Source organism: Phocoena phocoena, chromosome 4 (genome assembly GCF_963924675.1).
Source record: "Phocoena phocoena chromosome 4, mPhoPho1.1, whole genome shotgun sequence".
NCBI lineage: Eukaryota > Metazoa > Chordata > Mammalia > Artiodactyla > Phocoenidae > Phocoena > Phocoena phocoena.
The window spans coordinates 10498360-10512920 of NC_089222.1; positions in this window are offsets into that span (position 1 = coordinate 10498360).

Below are 14561 nucleotides of genomic sequence, written 5' to 3' on the forward strand. Positions count from 1 at the left end.
AATGTACAAGGTCTTTTATAAATGCCAGCTATAATTTCTCTGTCTTTACCTAATAATTCTCTTATGTGAAGTTTCTATTTTTAACCAAATAAAGTATTTCTTCTTAGTTCTGACTCTGTTTCGTAAGGCAGCACAAGTTATTAGTGTTCTCTTTTTGAATGGGTTTAATGAATAAGTTAAAGTAATTGTTTGGGTTAAAGGGTATCATGTGACAACATAGCCTTTCTCCTGCGTTGCTTGCAGTGAATTACTGTGTACTTTACAGTTTTAACATTTCAGAGAGAAGCAGCGTTGTACATTTCAAGTTGAGCTATATGCTGTTGAAATATAGGGAAAATGACCTCTGTAGACAGGTTTCACTATAGAATTTTTTTTTTTTTTTTTGCGGTATGTGGGCCTCTCACTGTTGTGGCCTCTCCCGTTACGCAGCACGGGCTCTGGACACGCAGGCTCAGCGGCCATGGCTCACGGGCCCAGCCGCTCCGCGGCATACGGGATCTTCCCGGACCAGGGCACGAACCCGCGTCCCCTGCATCGGCAGGCAGACTCTCAACCACTGCGCCACCAGGGAAGCCCTCACTATAGAATTTTAAACTGTGCATATGTAAACCCAAATTTCTTATTTTGAAATATTGACTATATTAATGTTTAATTGGGATATTGCTTTAGTATCTTCATATGCTTTCCTTAAAGGAAGCGGTTTCATTTGATTTATATACATGGATTTAAAAATGTGTTTATTGTACATATCTGTGACTCTTCTGTTCTCTAGATGAACAGCCACAGATATTGTTAGATATGGACTTTTATTTTAAAGTGTGCTTCAGGATGCCACTGTGGACTTCTTTCAGAGAAAAAAGCTACCTTGTCCAATGTTGAATAAGATCTCCTATACTAGTTGTGTAATATACCCAGCCCACACTATAACATATAGCTGTGTCATCCAAGTGATCTTTAATTGGAAGATACAGATACACATATGTGCACACACACACATGCACACATATGTGAAATTGTCTCCTGAATAATTTCTTAGGGCTTGTTTTTGACAAGAGATGTTGATGGAGATTGTCATAATAGTAGCTAGCATTTACTGAGCACTTACTATGTGCAGGCACAGTGCTCACATCATCTTTTACATGGATTATTTGTTACTCTTTCCAGTGAGAGAAGTACAGTTATTATCTTCATTTTATGAATGAGGAAACAGAGACCTAGTAACTTGCTCTTTGCCACACAGCTGACAGTAAGTGATGGTGCTGGAATTGGGACTCATTTAGTGTGACTCCTGAAGGTCCTTCTTAGCCCATTACAATTCTGTAATGTAGCTTTATTGTTGTTTTAATGTAGTTTTATGTAGTTTTATTTGTATTACATTACAAATCTGTAATGTAATTATGCTACATTACAATTCTGTAATGTAGTTTTTCACCTGAGTTGTTTTCATTTGTTTGTTTATGGAGACTGTAGTTATTTATATCTCTGATAGACTTAACTTGCTAAGTATATTCAGTTTGTGTTTCATTTGGTCATCTTTTTTAAACAGTAGGTAGTACTTGAGCTTCTTGAATTTTCTGATTTGATTCTTCTTATAATCCTGTATAGTGGATCTGAATTAAATACAGAAGAATAATTTGTGCCTCAGGGAGATTGAATGTTTGCCTGGTGGATGTCTAACGCTCAGATCATTTCTTTTGACTCTTAAGCCCAAGACCATTACCAGGGCTCTGTTAGGTCAAATCTTGGGTGATGTTGGTGTGAGTGCCATAAATAATTGCATCTGTATGAGTGCCAGGACAATAGGCGTAAACTAGTACCATCCTGGGCAAATTGGGACCTCTGGTCACCCTAGTAACATCTCAGATTCCTATTGAGTAGTCCCTAACAGTGTATATAATGCATATTTAAGAGCAATCTTAATTCATATGCAATATTTTAAAAAATATTTTATGATAAAACAAACTTCTTTTATGGCCAGTATTTATGTGATTTTGTTAGCCAACCTAGGCAGTTTGTGTTTATGACTTATAAAGTGTGACTCTGATGTTTTACAGCTTTTGGAACCTATTTTCAAGGTGAAAATAAAGAGGAGGTATTACTATTGGGAACAGAAAGATGAGTATGGCAAAGTTGGTCATAATATAGTATATAGTTGTAAAGTTTTTCTTCGTATCATACATTACAGGATTTTTAATACTTGTTTTGCTTTGTAAATCTTCTGATAAATGGTATATTTGACATTGTACGGAAAACTATTTCTATTTGTTATACGTTCAGAATTTATAATTTTATGTTAGATGATCCAGTAGTGTTTTTTTTTCCTTAAAAAATCATGTTACATGTCATTTATATTGATAAGTTGGCAGTTTGCCAAAGCATTTTTGAAAACAACTCTTTTTCCTTGGTGAAATTCTGTGTGGGAAAATAGGAATATGTAGAAGAGAGTTGCTTAAAGGTTTTTGGTTTTTGTATAGTTTTCTTTTTAATTCCTTCTTGACATGTATTTAGTAAAGTCACAATTAGGTATTAAATTTAAATTTCAAGTTGTTTTGCATTTCGAGAATAGATGACTTGTTAAGTTGAACTAGGTAACCACACTGGCATATTTGTATTTTAATGAACATTAAAAAGTAAAATTCTTATGCAGTAGTTCTTATTCATACGTATGTATAATAGCAGCACTCTTTTTGTTCAGCAAGGCCTGTTAGGCCTTGTAACAAAGGTAAGAGCTTCCGTATATTTTGCCTCGAGTTTGTCACAGTATATGAAGCACTTGGCTAGATACTACTATAATTGTAAGAGTAATAACATAGCTTATGTGTTGGCTCTGAGAGTACCTCCTTTATAATTATGACAAGTAAAAGTACAGCCAAAGGTCACGTTAAGCACAGAATTTCTTTCACACCTCATCCGTTTTGTGGATAATCTGTGAAGTAGTTTGCATCCTGCACTGATATTTTAAGACAGCAACCTAAGGTTGTTCCCATGTAAGTGTTTGAAATATCTTTCCCCTACCTCCCGTGTGGTTGCAAAATTTGGCATGAACGTGTATTTGAATCCTGCACTAATTAAATAGAACCTTATTAAATTTAGAGTTTGCAGAGTAAAAAAGGGGACTCTTGTACTGCATGGATTTCCTAGGGCACTAGATAATACTGACACATAACAGTCTTTAATAATACTGAATCCTGTCCTGACTAAATGCAGTGTCTTAGTGTTGACCACCTTAGTATTGATGCTGCTCAATGAAACACTAAACCCAAACCACACAGCAACAACAAAAATAGAAAATAAAATCACACAAATGAAATTATAGAAGCATGGCATGCCTATACATGTACAATCTATTGATTAGATTCTATTTTTGACTTTAATTCAGCTAAGTAAAAGTTGGAGTATTGAAAAGGTCATATATAGGAAAGCTTTCTATTAAAAAACATATAAAGAGAATATACATCTGTTCTAGAGTGGTTAACAAATCTCTTTAAGTTAGCCTCAGTACACAATACCAAAAAATATAGGCTGAAGAAAGAATGTTTGGAAGAGGATAAAATTGCAAGTTATAATTTTTAGTATAATTGATAAAAATGTTTCTTTCTGTTTTTGAAACACATTTTTTCATATAGTTCCACACCATAGCATGCTTCTTTCTATAAGACTTCTAGAGTATGATTTCCAAACAAGGGTGGTAAAGCCCTATGAGGGGAATTTGGGAAATTAAGGAGTACTTTAGCTGGTCACAATAATTATAAGGAGTGTTTCTGGCATTTGATGGGTGGGGATCAGGGATGCTAGGTGTCCTGCAATGCATGGGACAGTCTCAGACTACAGAAAACTGTCCTGAGAACCACATAACTTTTGAATGTCTGCTCACTTAAACTCTCTTCAAAGATAATACTTCAGTATGTAATATTACTGACAGTTGTTTGTAAGATGTTACATGAGCAATCTGATACTTTAGGGGAAGTTTGTGTTGAGGGGAATCTTCAGTAGAATAAAGAAATTCTCTCAAAATTGTATGTACTTCACACATTCTTCCACTTCCTGATTTATAGCATTTCTAACTAGGTATTTCGGTGAAAAGTTTTCAGTTCAGCAATGCAGTTTACTGGAAGCTCTGTTACACTGGTTGCAAATATGTAACAGGATATTTAAGACTTTTAATAACAAACTAAATTTTAAATTAATGGATCTAAATTAAATTAATTGAATTTTATTAGTTAGTAAGGATTGTTTAGATATTTCATGATTGCCATCCTAAATGTTAAAATTTTGTTTTTTTAGAATGATAATAAGTGCATTGTTAAAAATATATTTTAAAATGATTTATTTTTATGTTATATTTTTATGTTGTACCGCTATTACTCTGGTACCATCTCCAATAAGCAATCTATTATACAAATTCTCTGTAACTTCTTAAATTTCTTTACCCACTCCACCGGCAATATTTTGGGGGGATATAGTCTTTACTGTAGTATTTTAAACTACTAGAGACTTAATTCCTTGACAGTGTGGTAGGTTTTCTGGGATAGGTTGTAACCACAGTGTAACCACCTTAGTATAGGTAATTATTTTGACACTACACCTAGAAATAAAACCCAGGTCAGTTGTACTAATAACCACATTTCATAATTTTCTCTGTTTCAACAGTATGTAATTTGTCTTGACATTTTAATCTTTATTTCATTTAAGCTTATTTCTATCTTTCTCTTTCATATTCAATTTAATTTTTATCTGTAATCACTTATCTCAATACTAATTTTTATTTTAGAGTTCTCTTATACCTCTCCTGTTTCATTTTTTTGGTACTTACAGAGAATGACTTGTGATCTTTTTCCTCTTAGATCCAAGCTTATTTATTATATATAGATGCAAATATGTGACTGTTTTATTTGCTCTTCTAAAGTAGTTATGTCTAAGCATTTATGTAATGAAATAAATTTTTAATTAATAACATGGTTTAGAATTAATTTTTTTTTTTTTTTTTTGGCTTCACCACACTGCATGTGGGATGTTAGTTCTCCAACCAGGGATTGAACTCGCGCCCCCTGCAATGGAAGCGTGGAGTCTTAACCACTGTACCACCAGGGAAGTCCCTGATTTTTTTCTTTAAAGAGACATTGTATGTGTAGATTTTATTAACTCTGAATTTCATTTCAGAACAGTACAGGGAATGAAAGGGGCATTGGATCTGGTGGGATTGAGAACCACTGTTTTCAAAATGTGCACTTATTCCTTATAGCTCTTCTAACTCTGATGCTTAAAAGATGCTTCCAGATTAGATTGGAGCTTCTTATATGGATGAAAAAAATGTCAAAGCCAACAATTCACAGGATTAAATATTTTAGCATAAACACTCTTCTAGTTAGGAATATATGGGCTTACTCTGATTTCTTTGATTTTTTTTGATTTCTTTGATATTTTATAAGTGAAAATTTGAAAAATAACTAATGCTAACCAACCATATACACACTCATTTTGTTGTTGGCTTTTTAAGTGAAACCTAATTATAAAGTAATACAGTTAAACCCTATCTTGGATGAAAATGTGTGTGTGTGTGTGTGTGTGTGTGTGTGTACATGCATTTTTGTATAATATGGTTTTGCTTATCTTCAAAGTGACACTGTTTATAGTGCATGTGAGCATAACTTGAGAGATGAATGTGCAACAGTTCGGCAGTCATTTGATCCTGGTGTAATGTAGAGACTGTCATCTGAAGACTAAGAGCCATTGTCATGGGAGTTCCCTCTAATTTCAGTGGCATCTTTGCTCAAGGAATACTTGCTCCTTTTTTTTTTTTTAGTTGAAGTGTAGTAGGTATATAATATAAGAATACTTGCTTCTAATTGCTTCCTCTGGTATTATTTCCTATTTGTTTAGCTGCTACTGCCATTTTCATTCAGAGTTATGCTGTGGTGTTCTCATGTGTTCTAGAAGAAAGTCAAAGATTTGATATCCTTGGAGGTTGGATCGCTTTTCTCTTTTCCTTATATGTGAATCCCAACTCATCGTCTTTTTTTCTGGTTTAACTTCCTCATTATATGAAAAAGATCTTAGGGAGGGTTGAAGTGTCTTTATTTTACTGTCAGACATGATTAGTGGTTTGGTTGGGTATAGAATTTTACGTTGCAGCATAATTTTCTTATAGAATTTCGAAGACTTTGTTTCACAGCATTCAGTTTTGCTACTGAGAGGTTCCTTGCCTTTTTTTCCCCTTCTACATTTTTTTCTGCTGTGCATGACTTGTTTTTATAATTATGGAAACTTTTAGAATCTTTGTCTCTGAATTTTTATGATGATGTGCCTTGGAGTGGATTTTGTTCATTGTTTATACTGGATTTTCTGGGGACTCCTTCATTCTGGAAGCAAGTCCTTCAGTTTGGGGAAGTTATTTTCTTCCCCCTGTTTGTTTGTTAGCTAAGTCTGTTTTTCCATTTCTTGGAGTTTCCATTTTTCTACACGAGGATGTGTGAAGTTGAATGTTCCTGGACTGTGGGCAAAATGGTTCGCCTTTTCCTCAGTGTCTTTTATAAGTTCTTTTATGAGTTACTTCCTTTGATAAGTCATTTATTTTCCAAAAATCTGAGGTCTCTTTGGGGTTTGGGGAAGGAGAAAATAAACCCATGTGGTTAATCTTTGTTCAGTCGATCTTTGTATGTGCTGTTCACTCCGTACCTCTTTTCCTGGCTTACTCAACTTGCAGGATGTAGCTCTTGAAAGCTTTCCCCGATTCCTCAGTGATATCTCCTCACCTTCCACAGACCTTTGTAGAACACATATTATACCATGTTGTAATAATTAGTTCATTGCTTATCTTTGTAAGAAAAACACGAATTGTCTTATTTTTACCAGTGCCTATGTGCAAAGCATAATGTTTTTTGAATGAAAACATAAAATACAGAAATGAGGTTGATAATAGGTAGCAACAGTACAGTTTTATCAGAAGAATTGTAATTATTTCTTATTTAATCCTATTCAGTGGATGTTTGATAGATTAAAAAATAAAACTTAATGGAGATTTACTTTTTTTAAATAAAATATTAGTATTGTTAGTATCCTGCGGTAATCAAAAAAATGTCTTTATATTGAAGCTAAATTACAGAGTAGTCATGAGAGCTTCAATTTCTTTATGCATTTAATTAGAAATTAATCTACAGGATACGAAAAAATAGATGACTAGTGGATAGTTTTATATATTAAGGAGAGTACAACAAAATCATAGAAAAGAAGCAAGAATGGAGAAAAAAGTTTTGTCATCTTTGGTTAGCAAAGCATTCCAGTAATTCCAAATTGAAAAATTCTAAGAAAATAAGATATACTTGTTTTGTGAAAGCCTGCCATATCCACAGACAAAAGGAAAACATCTAAATTAGCGCAAGATTTCATTAAAAGACCTCTGTCACTGTCTTGAGTTCACTTTCCACCATCAGAATTACCTATTGTCTCTTTCTGGGAAGTTTTCCTTTGATCGTAATATTGTCTTGTTTTATTAATTTCAACTTTAATGGTAGGGAATAAAATTGTTTTAATCTAAACTGTTTGACTCATGAGTCATGTTTTCATATAAGTTAAAAGAAATCAATCAGCAAATATGTACTGAGTACATACAAGGCCCTGGTTGGTATGAAGGGGAAGTCGAAGAAGAGGTATCACTTTGGAGTGAAGATGTGTGCATGTAAGGAGTGGCAAGTACAAAGTTCAATAGGATGAGAAATGTCTCAACATTGTATATGATTAACTGTCAATGAATGGCCCAGATGGGATTTATAGTAATAATTTAGCTATTATTAGCTAACATTTAGTAGAATGTTCACATCCTCTTAAGTCATATCTTAGTCATGATGATATAAAGCAGTAGGATCAGTAACTTGATGAAGTTACTTAACAGTGTCCTAAATTTTATTTTTAATATTTCTCTGTCATTTTAGCCCATACACCCCATATATCTTTAGGGCCTAATCATTTTCATCCTTGAGTTCACTTGCTAATTTGAAATGTCTTTAAAATTACATAGAATTACTTTTGGAATATTGTGTTTCTCACCTATTAACTTATATACATACTATTATAATGTTTTCATAATAATCATTTAAGTTTCAAAAATTAGGAATTTTGCACCAAAAAAGGTAGGTGGTAAATTTTGCTGTACAATATTGTTTTGTTCTGTAAAGCATGGTTTGAATTCTTTGTTTTATGCCCATGTATTTTCATTTAAATTCAGCATTCATATTTTTAAGGAATAGTTTCAGGATAAAGTTAGATATACTATATAGTTTTTATTCAAATGAACTTATTTTCCTATTTGACACCTTGTAATTCATTTGGAGTTTTGTTAAAATATTTTTCCGAGTGTTTGAAGTTCATACTTAAACCATCTCTGTCAATCCATCTCCCCACACTTCTTCCATCTCCTTTTCTTATCTTTTGTTCTGTATCCCACTGAACCCAGTACACATACAAAACTTTATGAAAAAGCTGAAATCAACTACAGGAAGGTCTTATGGATAAAAAATATAATTATGTTATTGTATAAACTTTTAAAATGTTGTCTAGCAAGCTAGAACTGCTTAACAGATGTGATTGCTTCATTGTTTCAAATTTATGCCAATCAGAGTTGATAGAATTTGATCACACTCTAGTAGATTTATGAGATAAATTACAATATTGCATGACACGCTTCAGATAGAAAACATCAATATAAGTTGAATATAATTTCTTGTTTAAGATAACAAGCCAGTAATTCTTTAAATCAGATGGTTGCTACTTTGAGAGAATATTGATCAGTTTTGGTGAAGATTAACAGTATCTTTGATATTTCCTTCATGGTGACAAAAAGTATATTAAACTTTTGTTTTTGTGTACAAATATGATTGTAAATGGGAGGCATCTTGTTTCTATTTAGCTGTAGATGACCTGTCAAATTTCCAAAGGCCTATAAAGAAATGAGGCTGAACTTAAATTTGACTACAGATAATTTTAATACAAGATAGGAAGCTTGTCACTGTGGTCCTGATTTCTTTAGAGTAAGGTTTCGTTACATACATCTAAAGACTTACTAGGAATTTTTTTTTTTTAAACATAAGTTTAATACCTCACATAAACAGACAAAATGAGAAGGAACATATTCACTAATGAAGTGATAGGTTCCCACTGGGAAGTTAGAGCCCAGGAGTAGAGTCAGGTCCTTCAGCCTGTTTGCTCTACAACAAATGATGAAACTAGTTATTCAGAGGCCAGGGAAGAATGTTTTAAACTTCATTTAGGAGGTCTGTGTGGTGGAATCCCTCAGTTCAAGTCTGAAATAAACCGTGGAATCTCCTGAGAACTAATGATTTGAAATTGTTACTAAGCCAATCATCTATGAAAAGAGGGTAGAATTTTTAGTTTTTTTAGATTGGAATATAAAAATTTTTGAATATGGAGACCAACCAAAGCAATGAGTTTTAGAAAGGTAGACCCTCATGTTTCAGGTAAAAATATTGTGAAATTGGTTTAATTTTTAGGAAGAAAATTATGTACAACATGGCTTAGATTTAAAATATTTAAGAAATCGTTCAAGTATTCACAAAAGTACAGAGGATAAATAGAACAGGCAACCTTGTATTTAGCATGCAGACTTTGTATATTGACATTTGCTGCATATATTTTCAAAAAACATTTTAAAGTCCTTCCTTTCCCAGAGATAACCATCACCCTGGAATTGGTTTATATCCTTTCTGTCCGTGTTTTTAGACTATACCTACATTCATGTGTTCATTGAGTGTTCTTACTAAACTGAAATATTCTGTTAGTCTTTATGCAGTTTGCCTTTTTATCTTTTTTACCCAACATTGTTTCTGAGCTATTCCTTGCTTTTGATTTTACATCTGGTTTATTAATTTTAATTGTTCTCTAATAGAACAGCACCAGTACCGCAGTTTGGGTTTATCTTTGTCTTTGGATGGGCATTTAAGGGTCAGGTTACTTTGCCCAGACTTTTTCCACAGATATCCCTGTGGCTCTGCCGGGCTCACGGTTTGCAGCACGTGGGACAAGCTGCCATCAACTTTTAGGCCACTGTGTCCAGGTGCTGGCATTAGGCGGCATCCTCAGGCCATTTGGTGCCACTAGAGTGTGCATTGCTTTATCTTTTCTTGCTGAAGTTCCTCTGACATTTAAAACCAATTGCAAAGAAGCCTGCAGAGAGCCTTGTCCTGCTGCTTTTTAAAAAAAACATCCTCCTATTCTCTCCGACCCATATGAAAAATATAACATCTCTATCTTTTTTTTTGATATTTGCTTGAAAAAGATGGCTTTTGTTACATTTTCCAGGTTTACCATTTTTGTTTTTATTTTCACCTGTGGGAGGCTAGGACCTATGCTATCTGGGGGTTTATTTTGCCATAGCAACAAGTGCACTGGGTCTGTGTGTAAGTACTACGTGGTTTGGCTTGATGTAAACAATATGCTTTTGTGCCCATGTCGTTATGTAATTGTTTCAGTTAATGACAGTGAAGTATTGAGTCTTGAAAATGGTACTCTCTTATTTGTGAACATTTTGGAATTTTTAAGAGATTATTCGAACCTTTTATCATCTAAATTACATTCTTTGGATTCACATTTATATTATAATTTTCATTAGCTGGACTTATTTTAGTGCATTTCATATTTTGGTGGAAGTCATATATTTAGAAGTATACTTAGCCCTATATTACACACTTAAGATTTGAATTGTGATGTACTCTCAAACCATTGAAGAGAAAGCTGTCACTCTATGAAATTCTTTGACTGTGTGCCCAGCAGCTTGATATGCCTCATAGAATGCCAGATATTAGAATATTAATGCTATTAACCCTTTCACTGAAAGTACTTCTCCTTGGAATAAAAAAAGATTAAATACATTGGTAGGTCCGCATCACTTCTTGTGTATCAGTAGTTTCACAAAGCTGAAAAATGTTTATGCTGTGCAATAAACAGGTGCTGCTCTAACAGTGCAATACGTTATGTACCAAAAACGATCTCTCTTTTAATCATAGATGCTGATTTAATGAGACAAAGACTAGCTTACATCAGAAATGGATTTAAGATGTAATTTTTTTGGCTTTCTGTGTGGTTTTTCTACATAATTAATGGACATACCTTTTAAAGTCACTCTCAGAATTTTTTGGAGTATTTATTTCTTTGATAAAATTGCCTGTATTTCCTTTTTAGAATTTCAGGGTGTATGTAATTGTCTCCTGAACTCATTCAAAATAGTTACTAAAATGTTTTAAAGAAGCTGCCTCATCTTGCCCTGTATCATAAAGTCCGTTTTGCATGAAAAAAATTCCTGTGTGTTCATGTTTTAAAGTTTTGACCTTTTTCTTGAGGGAGGACTGCATATTTTCTGTAACTTAGGGGAGTTTTAGGGGAGACGGTAAGTAGTCAATGAATTGACTCTCATCGTGGTTGAAAGTCTCTGGTGTCAGCGTGCTAGGTGGCTGCTTAGGTTTGCTGTCCGCAGAGTCACTGAAACCTTTCCTCATCTGTGTGAGAGCTCTTCCCTAGGCTCTGCTTTCATTTCCTCTTCACTTGATTTTATTCCCACCAACTCATCTGCAGTTGCTGACTTTGAGCCCTGAAATTCTTCTACATCTGGATTGTACATCTTGATTGACAAATTTGCCTTTTCATAAGGTCAGATAATTCTGTATCTGGAAAAATATTCCTATTGTGTGTTTTATTCCACCGAACCCAGCAGAGTTAAATGTAGTTTGGATGCATAGGGAAGAATTAATGATTGGAAGATACAGAGTTGGTAAATTATTTATTCTGGCCCCGAGGAAGCTGAAAAGCTGAGTGAAAGACTAATAAATCATTTGTGGTAGTGCTGGTTGTCACTTCCAATTATTTTAGACGGTTTTGTGATAAACTGCAGCACCTGCTAGATCTCCTCACACCCTCCCCTGATGCTGGCAGTGCAGCTTGTTTAATCCACGATCAGAGGCAACTTTGTGTAAAGTTTATTTAGGTTGGAAAGGAAATTTCTCTTTTTAAAGTCAATTTTGTTGCTTTTTCTCATTGTTTTGAGTGCTGTGAAAGGATTTCTATGATGTGGCAGGGAACCTGGAACTTACATACCACTTTAACCAGGGGATACTGTCTTTATCTTTTGTTAAATTAAATATTTGAAGAATTGAGCTTCTTTATTATTCCCAGACTGATTAAAAACTACTTCTACTGAGATGATTAGTATGCTAAAGATCAAATCATCGTTTTGATATGATACCATTTAACAGAGAACCACTGCTGCCGTTTGACCAGCCCCATTTTCATCATTCTTTGTTTTTAATGGCTGAGGCTTTGCAACTAGTAGGCCTAAAAAATAGTCAGATTATTCTTTGTACTGGTCCTTCACTCAGCTGCTGAGATCCTTGGAGGCATAAAAGAACTAGCAAGGAAGCTTAGCCTAGATTGGTCTGATTCTAGCATTCATGAAATAGGGCTACTGTAATAAAACTCCTTCAGAAATAAGTTATGAACATCGTATAATGTGCATGCTTCACGCTTGGAATTATGGTCAATTCTTTTGTTCCCATCAGAGTTTAATAATTATTTATGTTCAAGCCCAGAACATGAAGTTTGTTTATACATCAGAGTAACTTCGTTTTCACTGAGATTTTCAGCTTTAACATGAAAATACGGGACTTTTGAGGGGACTCTTAAGACTGTGTACAAAGAAAGAATCTTGGTAACTGTCTTGTATTCATTCATTCACGTTTTTACTCCCTTAGTTCCCCTCGCAGTTATTAAGCTCACGTGTGCCTGCTCTCTGAGGACAGCTACTACTCCTGTTAGTTACGACTAATTCTTCTCTAGTGCTTAGTATGTGCCATATACCATTCTAAGCATTTTATGTATACTTTAATACAACCACCCTATGAGGTATTTACTGTGCTTATCTTTATTTTACAAAGGATCTTATAGACTGCTAAGGCAATAGTGATTTCACTTTTCCTTTAGTGTCTGTAGAATCTAGGAAGGTAATGTTTATGATAAATCTTAATTAGGTTTAGAATTTCAATCCAAATAGTGCAATATTAACTATCATTTATTGAACATCTAGTTTTGTGTTTGGTATCGTATACATTATTTCACTTTCAACCCCTGATAGTTAAACATTATTTTGTGCTTCGTTGTGATGGAGAAATTGAACCTTAAAGAGGTTAAACCACTTGTCCCGAGTTAAGCAGCTTGGAGGTGGAGGAGCTGGGATTTGAATCAATATCCCACTGCCTCTGCACTCTATTTATAGGCTACAAACGCTAGTTCCTATAGTCTGTTGTTTAGTGAGCAATAGAAAGTGAGGAAGAAAGTAGGTTGGTGGGAACCCACACAACTGGTGAGCTTTTCCGGAAGAAGGCCAAGAGTCCCTAGATCTAGTGATTCTTTTTTTTTTTTTTCTGAGGGAAAATCTAGATTTTTATGTGAAAAGTCCAGATTTTTAAATCTTCACAATTTATTCAGGATAAATTGTTTGCCCACTGGATGTGGCATGTGAAAGGCAGTTTGTAACCTTTTCTTACTGCCTTTGGTCGAATTCTTTTTGACCAGGAGGTTTGCTTTCTAACTTCATTCAGTTGAAAACTATTAACAGTCTACGAGAGGGACTTCCCTGGTGGCGCAGAGGTTAAGAATCCACCTGCCAATGCAGGGACACGGGTTCGAGCCCTGGCCCGGGAAGATCCTCCATGCCGTGGAGCAACTAAGCCCATGTGCCACACCTACTGAGCCTGTGCGCCTAGAGCCCATGCTCCGCCACAAGAGAAGCCACCGCAATGAGAAGCCCGCGCACCGCATCGAAGAGTGGCCCCCGCTCGCCTCAACTAAGCCCGAGCGCAGCAACGAAGATCCAACGCAGCCAAAAAAAAGTCTATGAAAGAGTATTAACAGGATAGTATCAGTCAGTTTCATTCTTTAGGGAGATTAACAGCCTAGATGAAACATAATTACTCATTATTTCAGTAATCCTATATAGTTCGATACAACTCAAATGAGTTTTAGTTGGGCTTGGATTTCAAGTTATCATGGGTTGCTACTAATTTAAATACAGTCTGTAGCATAGGGCCTAAAATCAAAGAATGAAATAGTCAAACTAGAATCTTGAAAAGCTAAGCTGGTATTAAAATATGTAAATGTTTATTGAAACTCTCTTAGTGTTGTGCCTCTGGTAACAAATCCTTTTATCCTCTCCTTTCCCTGTTCACACTCGTTTCTTTTCCTGTGCTATGAATCACGTGGAGATTTAAGAACATGTAGGTTTTCACTGGAATGCCTTTACTGGATTATACGTAGATTTAAATATTATGTGGGATGTTGTGACTTTTAATGCAACTCAGTTCAGTTAGTCAAAGGCCTTTATCTATATGGGATATTACTCCAATGGCAAAGTTGTAGAGAATGGGAGACAGAAATAAAAGTCAGTGGTTGTTTGTTATAGTTTTATTAAATGCTTTTATGTTACTTAAAATATAAATAAAATATCCCTGGGGGAAAAAAAAATATCCCTGGAGGCAACTTATTGTCACTTCATAAGCGTTTAA